An 18009-nucleotide genomic window follows, 5' to 3' on the forward strand; every position below is an offset into this window, starting at 1 on the left:
CTATCTACCCAATGCTCGAAATAGTTATCTGTATGAGGTGGAGGACACAAAACAGTATTTGGAGGGCCCATTAAGCCAGGATTCATCCCTGACTCAGTATGTGTGCCCATATGATTTAAGATGGAAGTGGCCCGACCTGTAGACATAGTAACTGACATCGTGGCAGCTGTTCTAGGTTTCTTAGCAGAACAGCATCTTAAAAGCACCTGAAAGGAACAAAAAATAATAAGCAGAAAAACAAAAATGGTTAGACTCATCCAGGAGGGAACCCAAGAAAACAATTAATCTATCCAGGTATCATCTGGAATCCCAGCCTCCTCCTCCATAGCCACTCGAAGATTATGCAAAGCTACAATTGCTTGAGACAATGCCCCATTCCCCAAATCGCTGGGAGGCAAGTATGTACATCAGATGCTCCCTATCTTTTTGCACACCATGCCTTCCATAGCCGTTAGAAGGTCCAGTGTGTACCTATTTTGTGATGTCATGAGGCACATTTTTTCTCTTATTGAATTAAAGGCAAATTCAGAGTGATTCATAGATTGGAGCATCTTGTACCTGGACACCTGAAGCCATTTAGCATTTGTGATGGCTTGGACACCAGGGGCCATGAGGGAGGCAAAGAGCATCTTAGCCCTATTAAAGAGCTGAAACTTAACTGGATGTTCCCCAAAGTCTCTGAAAAAGTCAACAAGATGTTGTTTCTAAAGGTATGTAGTTTCAAATTTTAAGCATCTTATATCCTTTCAAAGTTCAGAGTCCATTTGCATCCAATGAAACAGGGGACACAGAAGGCACGAAGTGGCTTGAGGCAATATACTTGACACAGTCAGATGGAATTCAGGCACAATCACGCCCGGGGAGTGTAGTGTAGTGATGCTGAATACCCCCCCCCAAAGCTGGTGGAAGCTTACGATATGCAAGAGACCCACAAAGCCAGTAGTAGTCAAGTGAGGTAGACATTCTTCCAGCAAGATCAGCAATGCGTACGATTCTGCTACAGTTCATATTTGTGCCACCAGGTCCAGTACCAACACCCTTGAAACACAAGGAAAAGCATGTCAGTAACTGGATCTTAACAGGTTTCTCTGGCTCCTTGAGCCACAAAAGACATTTCACATACAAGTTACATGGTTCAGTACATTCGTCACCAATCTGCGCCACTGCTTCTTCAGTGAGCCCCTTCATTCCTCCACATTTCAATTGTGATCACAAATGGCATTGTACATTTTCATGCACCTTGTTCTCTTTTTTCATGCACTCATTTCCATCAATAGATATAACTAATGCCTGGATTGACTGTCCTTAAAATTGACCACATACACTACATATGGCTAGGCGCACTAAACACTGTGCTATCTGCAGTAACATTTTGCTCGGGATGGACATTCTGAGAATGCCAGAAGTGTGAGGGATGAGAGAGAGCAGATATAACAAGAATCTGCTGACCTTTTCCTCCCCACTCTTATCATATGGTTATGCCATATATTAATTTATTATCTGAGATCCAGCCATGCACATTCACAGTACCATCCAAAACCACCACTTAATTTTCAGTAATGCTCTGTTTGAGATCTCTTTTTGTTCGGGGCATTGACATTTCATAAGTCCTTATAATGCTAGAAAACACATTATCACCATATACATTTCTATCCATCATTGCACCTAAATGTGGTGAAAAGAAAAAGAAACAACAACCAAACATACATCATATCACTCATACTTTTGAACTATCTTCTTTAATATTTGCCAAAAAAGCAAACAGTGTCTGTCATTCGCACAAATGCCCTAGTTGGAATGAGCTGTGACTGCCACAGGAATACTTAACTCAAGTATAAGTCTGACAGGTCAGTTTAAGTCACCAACGTAGGCCCTGAACTCCTCTCCTAGCATTTCTGATGACTTCTGAGTATCTGATGCTCAGCGTACAGGTAAGAGTGGTGTATGTATTCTCCTTCCTGTAGCTATCTTGTGGGGAGACATGTGGTGCTCTTTCCCTGTCTGGTTTCGAAGAGAAAACAAAGTCAGGGAAAGGCAATACAACCAGCTCTTTTTCAAAGTAAATCAAAGTTTAGCTAAATGATATTTTAGTAATCTATGTATATGTTCAACAATTCCGTTGGCCTGTGGGTGATACACTGAACCTGTGCTTTATGCCCAGTGAAGATGTGATTTCCACATATAGTTCCTTATAAAAGTGAGTTCCATTATCGTATTACAGGACCTCACATATTCCCCACTGTGCAAATACCTCATGCACCAACAATTTTGCAGCTGATTTTGCAGCAGGGTGAGTACCGAGTCCATCCTCAATCCATTGGGAAAATGGACAAACTACAACAATAAGGTAACACAAAATACTACAGCTGTTAGTCATTTCCACACAATTAATATGGAGTACTATGAAGGCCGGGGTAATGTCCCCTTCAATGTTCTCAACATATTGCCAGTATTAGACTGATGGCATGTTATAAAATTAGCTACAAAAGTACTTACCTGCTCCTGAAAATGTGGGACAAACCAGTCGTTGTGGAGGTCCGCCACCTGCACAGAATAATGCTGAAGCAATCACATCTACACCCTGATTTGGTACTCATCATCCATGAGGCCCACAACTGATGCACCCATGTGCCTCTCTCAAGTGTCCTGATCAGTTATTGAAGAACCGTCAACAAAGAATACCTCTCCTCTAGTGCATCTTCTTTACCATTTGTAACTCCCATTGCCTTCTCCTTCATAAGTCGCACAACCATGCACAATATCGCAGGTTTCACAGGCTCTGCTCAGAATGTGGCAAGATTGTCTGTATGACACCTGGCTGGATGTATGGAGGCATTCAACAAAATTACCACATATTCCAAAGCTCTCTGCGTGGTGAGGGTAGATTTAATTATTTCTAAAATTGCAAAAACCGCATGTTCAATGTACAGTGTCACCGTGCACCCCATAGTAATGGTTGAAGACTTTTGTATAGCAAAGGTAGCTGCCACCACAGCTTGTTCGCATGGGAAATTATCCTGCATGACTGGATCTAGAAGTCTGCTGTAATAAGACAAAAGCTTTTGACCTATTGCTGTTTTCTGGTTGAGGACCACCATCATCACCTGCCCATTTGAATGGGAAACAAATAAAATGGCTTCTTGTAATCTGGTGTTGCTAAGACTGGAGCATTACTGGTTGCAGCCTTAAGCTCCTGGAAACAAGTTATATATAATCTCTTTCAACCATAAGTCAGACCTTTTACTTTCTGCACTTCCTTGAGTCCTTGCAATAGGGGCCTCATGTAACTAGAGTAGTCAAAACATCCAAGCCCTACAAAAGTCACAGAGTCCCAAACACTGCTGCATCTGTTTTACAGTAACTGGCTGTGGTGTAATCTGAACTTCAACGACTCTCTCAATCATAACTTTTCTCCCAACGGGTGTTATTACTTGCCCCACGTACACTAGTCTGTCTGGCAATAATGTCATTTCTCCTTGTCCACCTTTTCCATGAGCAGGGTGAGAAGCGTTATTGAATCTCCTTGACACTGCTCTGCTGAAGTGCTAGAGACTAGCAAATCATCCACATACTGAATTACCATACTAGGCACATGCACATTATCCAAATACATCTGAACCCATCTGATTAAACATACTCAGGGATTCACAATGACTGTGTGGCAATCTTGTTTGCTGAAATCGTTGGCCACAATACATAAATGCAGTAAGGTACTGAGAATCGGGTGTATGGGAATGAGAAAACATGAATTCCTCAGATAAATTACAGTAAAGTGGGTAGAACCACGTACAACATAGATAACATACAGATGTCCATATTTTCCTCAGTTAAGACCCTAGGGGTCTACCTAGATGCCACCCTCTCTATGTCACAACAGGTCAGCGCCAAAAAATCCTCTGCAGCTTACTCCACCAAATTGTTGAATGCAGCTAAACCATTCTGGTCCACTGAGAACTGCCTCACCATTGCTAGAGCTGTCATAGGTTCAAGGTTTGACTCCTTTAATGTCCTCTTAGCTGGCGCCTCTTCCAAAAATCGACACAAACCACAAATCATCCAAAACAATGAGCTCTGAGCGGCGCACAAAAGAGAACACATCTCTGCAGTAAGACGGGAAGTTCACTGGCTTCCCATCAGGGAGCGTGTCCTATCCAAAACCTTGGCCATTACACAGAAGTGCATCATGAACACAGCCTCTCCCTACATCTCAAAGAAGGTAGTTAGAGCATGCTCATCCAGACATGCAAGAACACTGCATGCCCATCGTCTTCTAGTTCCCAAAGTCAAACACGCTAAAGCAGGTGGAGCTAGCTTCCCCTTCATTGTGGCTAAACAATGGAACTCCCTGCCACCTAAGATCAGAGCAGAACACTCCCACTATGCATTTTGCAAAGCTCTCAAAACCTGGCTGTTTGAATGCATTATGCTCACCCAACACTGCCAGTTTACACTGTTTGTATATGCCCATGTAACTATGTAAAATGATGTACTTGATCTCTGTAACCGCGCATAGATGCCCACTGGCTGTTGTGCTTTTATAAATGAATAACAAATAAATAAATAAATAAATAAATAAACCAATAGGGATGTTAGAGAGAATGATAGCAGGATTCACAACCACTGGGAACTCAGCCTCAACAATATTATTAATTGGATGCAAATCCTGCACCATCCTCCAAATGGACCCTTTTGACTTCTTCACAGGATAGATAGCTGTGTTGCATGGGGACATGGAAGGCTGGATTAAACCTTGCTTCTACAACGCCAAAATGGTATCCCATCATCTGCCTCCTTGGACATGGGGTACTGTCTCAAACGTGGCAATATCACACCTGGTTTCAATTTTATCTGTACCGCTCCTATGCTCTTCAATAACCCCACATTATGAGGATTACTAGTCCACAAATTGCTATGCACCTTTCCAAATTGTCCTTGAAATATGGCGAGGCAGTCCTAACAATGGGCATAGTCTGATGTATCTCCCTATGCTCGGTCGTTATCTGGAAAGGTACACCAATCTCAAAAATCATCTCTCCCGCGCCCTCAGCATCCTTGAAAAATTGCTCGTCAGACACTTCCCTCAGTGATAGTGCTGGATTGATGCACAAAACTGTGCACCACTCCTTTCCTTCCTTACCAGTGCCTGAGAGAACCACTTTGTCCTTTATAACAACCACTGCTTCTAAAAGTATGGTAACAACAGTACCTGCTGCGAACTCTTGGAGGTAAGCGGGGTGAAACAAAAATTCTGCTGGTATCCGCAATGATTTATCTCTAATCCCAGGTACCCATCCTAATGCAACCATCACTCCATAGAAAAACACACCTGAATGCACATGCACCTCCCTTATTGCGCTGCTGCTGTAGCATGAACAAACCTGGAGTTGAGCACACTATACCTTGCTCTGTGAACAATATTGTTTTATTCAACGTGTTCAAAAGATCCCTGCCCAAGAGAATCCCTGGGGTATCTGTACAATACATCAAAAAAGATAATATGTCATGTATATATACCTAAGTAGGGACCTGGCAGGATAGCCCCAGAGTATCCATTTTTTTCCTGACAGGGAAAATATACCTTCCCGGATGCAAGATTTAGTTGCCCCTGTATCTACCATGAACGAAAATGTTCGGCATACCTACCGCCATACCTACCAGACAGGACTGGACACATCACAGCTCTCTGTGAGATGTCCTAATTAGCATGTATGCTCGTACCGGGGAGCGGGAAAGGGCTTCCCTCAAAATGCACGCTCCAGTATAAAATATGATTGTACCGTGAGGTAAAGGATTCCTATCCCATGGCTGTACTGGTGCCTGTGCTGGCACAACTGACTGTGCCACATAGGTCTGTGCAGCCTCAGCTCACGGGTTCTGTCCTACCCATGCTTGCTGTGGCTGTACAGAACCTGGGACATATGGCATGGTCAGAGGTTTCATCTGTTGCGAGGGATACTCTGCAAACCTACTTTCTGGTCCATTGGGTTTGGCCCGTGGGTCCTAAAAATATAAAAGCCTAATTCTACAGTCTCGTGACAAATTTCCCATTCTTCTGCAGGACCAACACAGGACTCCATGCGGTCGTCCAAACGGACCTCCCATCTGCCTGCCGAACCTAGGCATCATACATCCAAAGCCATCAAATGCACATTCGCTCCCCTCGTAAAGCGTCCTCTCTTCTCAGAAAACCTCCCATTTCCCTCCGATCAGGGGTATTTCCTCCATCATCCTTATGCCAAACTTGATTTAAACTGCCCCTGTTGTCCCTGCTCTCCTTCAGTGGGGTTTGTGATCATTGCCCCTTCTAAACTTATTTTAGCCAGTTTCCTATGAACTAGCTTCACTTCGGTTTTCTGCACCTGCTCTGCTGCTTCCATTTCCTTCTCCCACCTTTTTTCACAATGATGCACTATATGTGCTTGAATTTCGACCAACCCTTTTCTTCTATCATCACAAGTTTACCCAAATCATGTTGTACTTCCTTGGGAAGTCCCATCTTTAGCATATGATAAAATATGGCCACATTTGTATCCGATGCCTCCCCTGTCTCTGGTCTCAACTTCTCCTAAATTTGTTGTATATAAGGGGCAGGATCATCATACGCCTTCATGGTCTGACACATGATTAATAATAATAACAATCATAATAACAATAATAATAATAATAATAATTTTTCATTTATGTAGCACTATGAACCCTCAGGTATATGAGCGCTGCTTATTATTGCCCACGGTGTGTGGTGCTCATTTATCAACCTCGGAAGGATGAAAGGCTGAGTTTGACCATGCTGGGGTGAGAACCTGCATCAGTAGGCTCTGCACAGACAGATGTCAAAGCGAGCGCTCCACTTGCTGTGCTATCGGACCGATTGAATTAATATCCGACATATCGGAATACATGGCTCTCAAAGCTTCCCAAATCTCAACCACTCATTCTCCACTGGCCAGCATAACACCTACTAGTTGTTTTTGTAATGCATAAATCCACTTTCCTGACCGTGCAGTATGAGGGTAGCGATTTCATTAGATTATTCCAGTCCATGTGTTACCATGGGACATAATTTGCTCTTGCCTAAACCTTCTGAAGTAATGAGAACTGCATCCCTTTTACCTTTGCCAGGATCTTTCCCGTTTCTCTGTACACTTCATTACTGCTACGCGACCACCACGGTGTGTCCTAAGACTCCATGCCGTGATTTCCCTAACAACTGTTTCTGGTGTTGCTCCCTGCTCTCCATCCATTTCCCATTAATCCTTTTCATGTATCTCTACTACATTCCTTACTCTTTCTGAGTGCACCAAATCATAGACTATACTGCAATGGCGCACTGCTCTTCTCTTGCTGGCGGTTCAAATTCTGCACCCAAAGCAACACCTCCCTCTGCGAGGTCCACCATGATATCTTTGATGACTGTACTGTTTACTTTAAAAAGAAACTGTCCTGATTGCCACTGATCAAACCCTGTCTCTGCTAGTTGCTTGTTACCTTATTCCTGCTCCTCTCTTTGTTGCTGCCTTACCTGTGCCAACTCTTCCTTCACCTGCTACAGTGCTTCCTCTAGACTTCTACGTGCTTGATTTTCTACCTCCATTCTTCATCAAGAAATAGCAAAACACTGAGCCATTCTGTGTTTCAAAAATTACTAAGATACCAAAACCGAAGCCAATTCTTTCCAACAGAATTCTTTAAATCTTTCAATAATCACTCACCTCATTTTTGCTCACCCCACAATGACCGTCCTCAAAACTAATCCACATAAACACCCTCGCACTCTCACAAAAAATACAATTACCATGTTTCCTCAAGAATATATCTCCTTCACTCGAGTACAAAGGAGTACAGTGTTTTCTACTACATCGTCTCTCCCGCTTTACAGAAAGCTCACTCTCTTTGTTATCACTAGTACAGAGCTTTATACTACAATGCTGCCTTTCGCTGATCTCCTTTCACTACTTTGACTATCAAAAATAATAAACAAAACAAAAAGATAATTTGAAAAAAGGAATTACAACATATAATAATTCACCATACCATCACACTCATAGGCTAAATCTCTCACTTTCATTTATTTTCAACTAGCCTCCTGACTCCAGACAAAAACTCAACAACCTCTCTAACTTCACAAACCCTTTGCATGATAGCACAAATTAAAAAAATACTTTTTCCACTCTCCCCTTTGGTTTTCTCACAAAGTGTACTCAGGTAAATATACACCCTCCAAATCTCACAGAAGCATTGGCATTTAAAATGACCTGCAAAAATGGGCCGTGGCCCCCGGCCTCCATGACCAGACAGGTCTTTAATCAACACTGCACCTGCAGGCCATTCTTGATGTGTACATCAACTGATCACTACAGATAGGTGCAGCGGCTGAGTGTATGTGACAAGGAAACCCCCACCATCTTGGAGGGCCTGGAAATCATGTCGGGGTCACCAAATGTAGAAGGGTAACTCCAAAATCCAATATGAAAATACAGCTCCAGAGGAGAGGGAATGCACTTTATCAGAAAAGTGAGTTTAATTACATGCAAGACAGCCCAAAGGGGTTAGTCAGCTTCGTAAAGATGAAAACTAATGAATCCTTTTCGGGCTCAAAATACTTACAGCTTATATATACAGAATGACATGATTTACATAATTATACATTCTAGTTACACCATCATCCCACAATCCCCATTTGCTAACCCTATACATAAAATCTAGTGTGCTTCGGGACGCCAACCGGGTAATAGAGTCGGGGTGTGCCCAGAAGCACTTTAAGACAAGATAGCAGCACCCTTGAGATGGATGCGGGTGCAGATTAATACTCCAACACCAAATCAATAATGACAACTCGATGGTTTGGCAAAGGGAGTCCATTTAATGACAAGTACAAAAACCGGGGAGTCTCATGAATATCAGCGGATGCGTGATCTTCTCTCTCGCTTCACAACTCCAACAAACTTCTTAAAAAACATAACATTTATACTGAAAACTCGTCATCATTGACGTGTAACACTTAAAAGTTGGCATGCACTTCTATTGGTTCAAGAAAGGTAACTTTAATATAGGTACTATATCTTTATATGGTAACTGAGTAAGGGGATTGGGTAAACACTGTCAGGTGGGGCATCTAAGCCTGTCCTTCAAAATGGCTACTGTAGACGTCACTAAAAGTACAATGTCCTATTGGTTCTACTAACTATAGGACTCTAGATTACTTGGTCCATTGTGATTGGATTGGCACCAACCCCACTCATACTTTTTTCACTTTGCTTAGCAGCACGCAGAATGGTCGGCCAGGTGCAGGGTGCCCCTTAGCTCCCCCGGCCTTCCTCCAATTATTGTTACAATCAATTATCACTTTAGTGGCCATGTGTCAATTATTTCATAGTGGTTGGCCTCGAGACTGCATCTCCTGTCTGGAAAAGTTCTGATATCTTCGCCTGGCCTGTTGCCATGCGTAGGTGTGAAGGTCTCACTTCTCCTTGCTCGGCTGTTCACGTGATTCAGACACTGTGAATTTGCCTCTTCTTTATGTAATTCGTGTATTTGATTTTCGTTTCACCCCCCACCTACCTTCAGCTCCTTATTTTGACCTTTCAGAGCAGGATATTCTGTTCTTCGCTTCAATTAATTGTAGGTACTGTTCGTCTATTCTACTGATGCGACCTTGGTTTTCCTGGCACGATTTGCCTCTGCTGAGTTTCGTTTCTGCTGATTATTCTTAATTTTGCTAAATATGAAGCTCTTCTCGTGTTGCCTCTAGTAACCTTTGGGTTGATTCTGCTTCTTGTGCAAAGTGGATGTATACTTATATAATGTGTTTCCTTTGAGGTAGATATGTATAGGTGGCGGCGCTGGCCGCACTACCTTTCTTCTAAGCATAGCATGCTGCACGATTTTCTTAGCTTTCTTGCAGTTCCAAGCATATGTACATGCGTAAACTGGTTGAATATCTTCATCATGCTCATGGCTTAAGTTTCTTACATTTGACATGGTTATTTCACTTTATGTTCACGATATCCTGGCCTATGGTGTTTCATCTCTTTACGTTATTCTCCGGTCGTCATTTCTTCTTATATGTGAGTCAGTCTGGGTTCTTGTGTTGTCACCATTCGTCTTCCATTAAGACCTTTTTGGTTTCTTCAAGGACTGTACTTAGACAATCTTCATTTCATTTCATTTGTTGATATGGTTTTCTCAAAGGGTACCTTACTGTCCATGGTTTCCTTGGTATCGGTACTTCAATAGGTGCTGTTCTTCTGATAGGTACTGGACAGAGCCCCACTGCGGCTCTCTGTTGGTTTATTTGCTCATCATACGTCACATATTTTGGCATGAACGGTCCTGTTACTTCAAAATGGATGGTTGGAGTGCGGGCTGCATTTGGGACCTCTTCTACACTCCCCCCCTCTGGGCAATTCATCAACGACTTTCACCTCTTTCTTTGGATCCATATTCTTTGGTTTCTCTGTATTCACCTTCACTTCATCGCCTGGGTTCATTCTTTCTTCATCTTCTGGGTCTATACATGATGGTCTGAAGAAATGTCTCTTTGGGGTCCATATCTTTATTACTCCTTTTAAACTTCCTGCTGTTCTCACATGTTAGTCCTTGTTCCACATCATCAGTTGACACTGTCCATTTGGGCTGCAGTAAACCCATCTTCCTACATAATTTCTATGCTTCCTGGGATATTGAAACTTTGTTCCTTCTGGTGCATGAATGCTGGCCTCCACAAAGTCTCTTATTTCTTCGTCATTCAGGTCTTTGGGGTTCCATCCTGGCTCGACATCAATCACGATCTTCATCCCTATGGCTTTTTTTTCGCAGTTTTCTGGCACTGAGATATTATTATCTTGATAACACAGAATCCCAGCAATATCATCACTAGCAGGGTTCCTAGGAATTTGAATGCATCTGCCATCCATGTTGGAATCCATGAGAATAGTGATCCAAACCAACTGTCGTTGTCTACTTCGTCAGTTTTATCAATCATCTGATTCTGTAGTTTCGTCAGCATACCTATGGCCTCCGTTAGAGTTCCATTTTCTTCATCATGAGATGGTATAAATGTGCAACATGATTCACCAATTTTTGCACAAACACCTCCATCCATAGCTGTGATCATGTCAAGTACATATCTGTTCTGGGGAGTCATCAGTTGGACTGCCCCTAACTCTTCTTTGATTGCGTTGAATCCCTTTATGGTTGTGTTGATGGTCTGCAGTAACTCCCATCTGGTTATCTGCAACCATTTAGTATTTGCTCCAACTTGAAATCTTGGCATGACAATTGTCGTGAACACTGATGAGGTGAGGCTGAACAGCATATGTTCATATGGGATTGCATGAAAAGCTTCTTCTGATCTGGCAGAAAAGTAATTCTCTCTCTACATTCGAGTCAGCAGTTCCACAGATCTCTTCTTCCTTAGGTGAGCATCTGCTTTCGGGAAACTGTCAATGTTCAGGTCACTTTTCGGGATCACCGATGCTGGAACGTGGCATTCACTATTGTGCATATACCTCCCCAGTTTCTTGGCAGTCTGATGTATGCTTTGGATCCACATGCCCAATAATGATCCATAATTACTGCAGTTCCATGCACCATTCCTGGAGCATCAAAAATGTGTCCACAGTTCTGATTCCCTCCCATATTTCTTGTGCCATTAGTCCTGAAGCACAGTTTTGGGCCTTTCAGTGGCACTATCTGCAAGGGTTCTTCTCTGTCTTTGACCCATGTCAGCAGTTTTGCAAGCTTTGGCCATAATGGCTTGCATAACGTTTGTGCATTTTCAATTGCTTCTTTGCGGGCTCCAAGGGCCATCCATGCCCTGCAGATCACTACTCCTTTCTCCCATTCGTCTGGGGAAAGCACTGTTCCCCAAATCTGAATTTGGCTTCTGTTCTTCCAATTTCGAGCCTCTTCTGGAGTTGTTCCTTGGACGTTCATTTTTTGATTGGCTTCTCTTCTAATCTCCGCTCCTTTGACTCTAGGCTTCCATATCTGATCACAATGTGTTTTGTCTTTCCATTGTTTCTTGTCTTGATGTCCTGGACATAATCGTCTTCATTTGGATTTGGTTGCCCATTTCAATGAGGCCTCACTACCCAAGAACTGGCCTCTGGTCTTGCACATTGCTACGTGTGAAAGACTGTGCTGTCTGGATGTCGATTTCTACAGCTACGAAGATCTTGGACTTCCCCATGCTGTATGGTAGGGGTGCGCAAACAAAACATTCCCCTTCTGAACTTCGTTTTCCAACTTCTTTCATGTGCTGGTACCAGATGTGGTTTCCCAAATGAGATGTGCTGTCCAAGTAATCGTTTAGTTCACTGTCGTCTCCTTGTATGCTTCTCTTGATTCTTAAAGTTTTCATGTAGTTCGCTATAACTACATCCCTGAAAGCATCTGTATGGCTTCTTCTCGCTGGAGAATTCTCCGGTACCCTGATCCATGATGTAGGTATCTTCATCTGAGCCAGTCTAGTGGAGGAAAGTCTGGCAATTCTTTCTATTTCCTCTTGCCTCTTCCTGGCTCTGGCTAACGATGGCCATATTGATTCTGTTATCAGCTGTGCTTGTGAGATTTTCTTTGAGCTTGTCTTTGTCTCTATCAGTGTAGTAACAGGGGTGTTCATTTGTGTAATTTCTGTTGGTTTCTTCTCCAACTTCTCTTGTCTCTTCATGAGTTCAGCTTTTTCCATTTGTCTTTTAACCTCACTTGTAGTGGACCTTCTCATAGTAGGCAGTCTTTTCTTCTCCCATGCTTCGGATTGTGGCTCTGCAGTTATTGACAGTAGGCTTGGCTTGTATGCATTCAATGTTTGCATGTGTGTAGTTGTCAGTAACCTTTTTACATTCACACTCTGCCGACCCTGTCTACGGCTTTTCAATTTGCTTGTTACCATAAGTGTGTGTGTGTCATTGCTAATCACATCCATCTTAAGTTAATTCATTCCACCATCAGGTCTTCTAGGGACTGGAAATATTATATAAGGTCTGGGTGCCTTTGTGGGCTTCATGTGTGCAATATTAGGTGGGTGTACTGGGATTGGAATGCTTTGTGCACCAATAAAAAATGCAGTTCTGATCGTCAGTGACAGTAAAGCAATAATGAATATAATGCATAAATACACAATGCCCCTCTAGGTCAATCTACAGCATTTACTTCCAGAAAAGTGTGGACGTCTCTCCTCCTGAGGGAGGACGAGATTGCTGCTCTGGATCCCCAACTCGATCATCCGTTGAAAGATGCTAACTTTTAATACAGCTTCTAAACAATATTATCTCTGGATTCTGTTGGTTCTGTTTGTGAGCTGCAGATACTGAAACAATTATCCCCCTTTGTCTGAACACTGGATTGTCTATTATTTTTGGACACAGTTCTCTTGCTGGGCTATGGGAAGTATCCAAATCAGGCAATAATTCAGCAAGTCTCTTTACTGTGCATGTTCAAAATATATGAGTTCCCAATCTATGCCTCTGATCTGCTTCATTCCCGAAGACATGCTGTGTCCTTGACAGTATAAAAATAAAAAAATGAAATCTCTGGCACTACTCCCTCGATCTGTCCCTCGGCGGAAAGTTAGAATCTTCTCAAATAGTTCTGTTGATGGTTAGAAAGTTCTATTGCATCATGATTCCATGCAAGAGCATGCTCATCTGCGTTGAATTAACTGGGTCTCCGATGAATGTGAGGACATCAACATCGACAGGTCTCCCCACAAGTTCTGGAAAATCCGCGATTAGGCGAATGAAAACATTACTCGCCAACCTGTTGTCTTCTGGTGACTGGGACATTTGTCCTGCCTTTGCTGAAGTTTGGAACTGTTGGCTCTCACTTACTGTGAACTGTTTCTGCAATTTCGGTGTGTGTAAAGAGCAACTTGGATAACAATACCGTTTAGAATTATACTTAGACGTTCTGTATTTGCTGGATCTCGAAGAAATGTCAATACGTCTGTAGTTCTTCTGACAAGATCTGGACACTGTCCAATTAGGCGAGAGAACAGTACATTGATAAGCCTTTTCGCTTCTTCCTCTGCTTGGGACATTTGGTTTTACCTCACTGTATTCCGGAAGTAGGAGGAACTGTTCAGCACTTACAGTAAGCAGCCTCCTTATAGTCTTTTCGTTTTCAGGATCTTGAAGAAAGAGTCTCCCCACCAGTGACAGGTACGATCTTAGCACTAAATCCAAATATGTTACTACATCTTTAGTGGTGGTGCTACTGTGGGACACCATAAGTGATTCAGAACAAGGTCTCTGTGTGTAACGAATCTGGGTACTGTATTTTCTTCCAATTTATCTGTCCTCGATCAGAATTTGGCATATTCTTTTCTAATCAAGGCTTTAGTGTGCCTCAGTCCAAAGTCAACATACTATGTTGTGGCTTATAAGTGCAATTTTCATCTTCACCCTGCAACTAGGATGCACAGAGTGTCCGTTTTTAAGTCCTTATCTCCTTTTTTTTGTTGCTCGGAGGAATGTCCAAAATGAAGCCACAATTTTTGCACAAAAGTTCCTTGTCTTTGCTTTGCTGCTGGTCATGCGTCCTTCTTCCTCATCATGGATAGCGTCTGCACATGCTGTAGTTCTTCCTCGTTGTCCATAGTCTCTTCGCGGGGGTTGCAGGCAGGGGGCATTCTCCGATGTGTGGCTTGATGTCACCCAAAAAGATCCACGCTCTTCTTCCTTGTAGTTTCACTGCACAGGGAGTGCAGTCTTCCACTGTAAAGGGACCATTAAACCTTGGCTCATCCCACTTTTTCCTTGTGTGGTTCTTCACCAGGACGGTGTCTCCAGGGAAGATTGATGGAAGACGTAGTCCTTCAGCTGTTTCTGCAGTAGTATCTCCTGCTGTGTTCCGTGCTGCACTCTTTTTGTCATCGCTGCAGCTGGCCTGAAAATACAGTAAGACAAGATTTCATGCAATTCAAGTAATTTTGTAATTCAGACCCTAAAATGTCTCTTGTTGGCTGGGCATCATACTAGCTCTTGCTCTGGGTGTCAGGGGAGTGTGCATTCTTCTTCCTGTGGCCATCTTGTGCTGCTTAAGAAGATGGTCAGAACCGGGTTGGTTCCTGAGTGCATACAGTGCCAAAGGAAGGCAGTGTAACCATCCCTTTCTTAGAGTAAGCTTCAACTTGGCTATCCTCTCCTTTAATAAGCTGTTGAGCTTCTCACATATCCCGTTACGTTGCGGGTGATACGCCGATGAGAACTTGTGCTTTATACCAAGCAACAAGCTAATCTGTTTGAAAACTTCACTTACAAAATGAGTCCCGTCATCTGATCTCATGAATTCACATACCCCCCACCTGGGAAATACCTCTCTCACTAGAAATTTGGCCGCACAGGTAGAGTCTGGGTGCGTACATGGACCTGCTTCTATCCATCTAGAGAATGGACACACCACAACAATTAGATACCTGTACCCGTTACATACTTGAATCATATCGATGTAATCGACATGCAAGTGCTGAAAAGGTCCATTGGGCCTTGGGATGACTCCTCTAATTACTCTTAGTGTATGCCCAGCCATGAACTGTTGGCAAATTATACAGTTCATCATAAAAAATGCAACGTGCTCTGCTAAGTTCGGTATGAACCAGTCTTCCGGGAGTGTTGCCGCTAGATTCTCTTTTTTCATGTGTGCTGGATAGTGTAACTGCTCCAGTGCTATTTTTAACAGGGCTGTAGGTATTATTGGTTTACCAGTGCTGTCTTGTCACCACACGCTTTTGGAGGGGTTTAAAGAACACCCTTGTCGCTTCCAGAGGTTTTTCTCCTCCTGTGGTGCCTCCCCTTGGAGTTCCATTAACTGTGTTTGTCCCATATTATTGTAGCTCTCAGGTTCACTCCGTGCGACAATAATGTTTTCATTCACATTTGTGACATCCACATCCATGATCGTCTCGCTCTTGGATGCCATACGCTTGGCTTCTGTGTCTGCTGCTTGATTTCCACGTGAGATAAAATCTGTCCCTTTCGTGTGGGCGGCGCACTTTACGACCGCTATGCCCACTGGGTGCTGTATTGCCTTAATCAGCCTGTCCAATAAGGCTGCGTGCTGCACTGGCGTGCCATCCGCTCAGAGGTAGCCCCTCCTTTTCCAGCACGCTAAGCCTGCATGTACTGTTGATGTCACCTAGGCGGAGTCGCTGTACACCATTACTTCCTGTTCTGCGTGATTCTCAATCGCAAGTATCAACGCTAATAATTCTGCAGCTTGTGCTGAATAATGAGATGGCAATCGTGCACTAAGAAGCACTCGAAATTCTTCATTTGCAGTGTGTTTCATTACAGCAGTGCCTGTATATCTTTGTCCATCGTTTTGATCGATTCTCGAGGAACCGTCAACAAAGACAATTTCTCCTTCTGCCAATGCATTTTCTTTCACTCTAGGAATTTCGTCATAGAATTCTTCATAATTTGCAAGTCTTGTATTGGCTCTCCATCAGTGACTGGTTCTGCTATGAACATAGCTGGGTTCACTATCATGCATCGGACTATCTTAATCGATGGATTTGATATGATCACTTCATAAGCAGAAGCTCTCTGAGATGTCAGTGTGCCCTTCGGTTTCTCTAGAATAGCAAATAGCGAGTGCTCGTCGCACAATGTCATTGAGCATCCCAATACAATGGTTGTAGTCTTCTCGATGACGAACGCTGCGGCAGATAAACTTGGTTAGCAAGGGAAATGACCTCTCATCACTGGGTCTAAATTTCCACTATAATATGCCAGGGGCTTGTACCCCAACATGGTTCTCTGTGTGAGCACTGCCGTCATAACGCTGCCATTCGTGTGTGAAAACAGGTAACATTCCTCTGCATAATTGGGAATCCCTAAAACTGGTGCCGTGCAAATGGCTCTTTTGAGTTCAGCAAATCCTTCCTCCATGGTCTCAGACCATTCAATCTTTTCTTTCATCACTTGTGCCTTCTTTAGGGCCTGTAGCAGCGGCTTGGTATATGAGCTGTAGTCGAAGACCCATGCCCTGACATAATTGCAAAGACCTAAAAAAGTCTGCATCTGTTTTATCGTGTGTGGCGTAGCCGTGTTCAGTATGGCTTCAGCCCTTTCTGTGGTAACTCTTTTCCCCTCATTTGAGATCAGCTGGCCTATGTATAGCACTTCTTGTTGACAATATTGTAACTTCTCTTTGTCAACCTTATATCCTTTTTCAGCCAATATAGTTAATAGCTGAACAGAATTGTGTCTGCATCTTTCTTCTGTTGTGCTGCAAATTAAGATGTCATCCACATATTGTAAGACAACACTTTCTAATGCAATATTGCTTAGGTCCATCTGCAGGACTCTGTTGAAAATAGAAGGAGACTCACAGTTTCCCTGGCTTAGCCTCGTGCTTTTCAGATGCATTTGTCTGAACGTAAATAACGTCAGGTCTTGCTAGTCTCGGTGTAATGAGATTGAGAAAAAGGCATTTTTCAAGTCAATCACCGTGAAATATTTTGCCTCAAGAGGTATATTACATATAATTGTAGCTGGGTTAGGGACTAAAGGGACCTCAGCTTCCACAATATCATTTATCGGCCTCAAATCTTGAATTAGCCTCCAAGACCCTCCCCTTGATTTTTTGATAGGGTAAACTGCAGTATTGCATGATGACTCTGACATCACTACAATGCCCTGCTCCATCATAGCTGAAATTGTCTTAAAAATTCCTTCATCTGCCTCCCTGGACATGGGGTATTGTCGTGCTTTTGGAAGAATTGCTCCTGGATTCAGTATAATTTTCACTTCTCCGACTCCTTCCAATAAACCTACATCATAGGGACCTGTGGTCCACACTGAGACAGGCACCTGGGCCATGTTGTCCTCGAAATATTCAGGACGGTTCTGTGCCAACATCATTCTCTGCGGCACTTCTCTTTTGATCATTTTCATCCAGTTTCTCCCATATCTGCTTGCTCGTCAAACAGATCATCATCAGTGACGTCAGTCAATCTGTACCCTTCTTCAATGGCGATTACTGAGCATCATTGTCGCCATTCAATGT

At 43.0% G+C, this 18009-nt stretch overlaps 1 long non-coding RNA gene across 1 annotated transcript in view; it reads left to right on the top strand.

The window, feature by feature from the left end:
* The window catches only part of LOC138498613 (uncharacterized), a 206348-nt gene that overhangs the window by 132651 nt on the left and 55688 nt on the right, over window positions 1-18009 (top strand). The gene's annotated exons all lie outside the window — the stretch shown is intronic.

Source organism: Ambystoma mexicanum, chromosome 5q (assembly GCF_040938575.1).
Source record: "Ambystoma mexicanum isolate Mex_15411 chromosome 5q, UKY_AmexF1_1, whole genome shotgun sequence".
Taxonomy (NCBI): Eukaryota; Metazoa; Chordata; class Amphibia; order Caudata; family Ambystomatidae; genus Ambystoma; species Ambystoma mexicanum.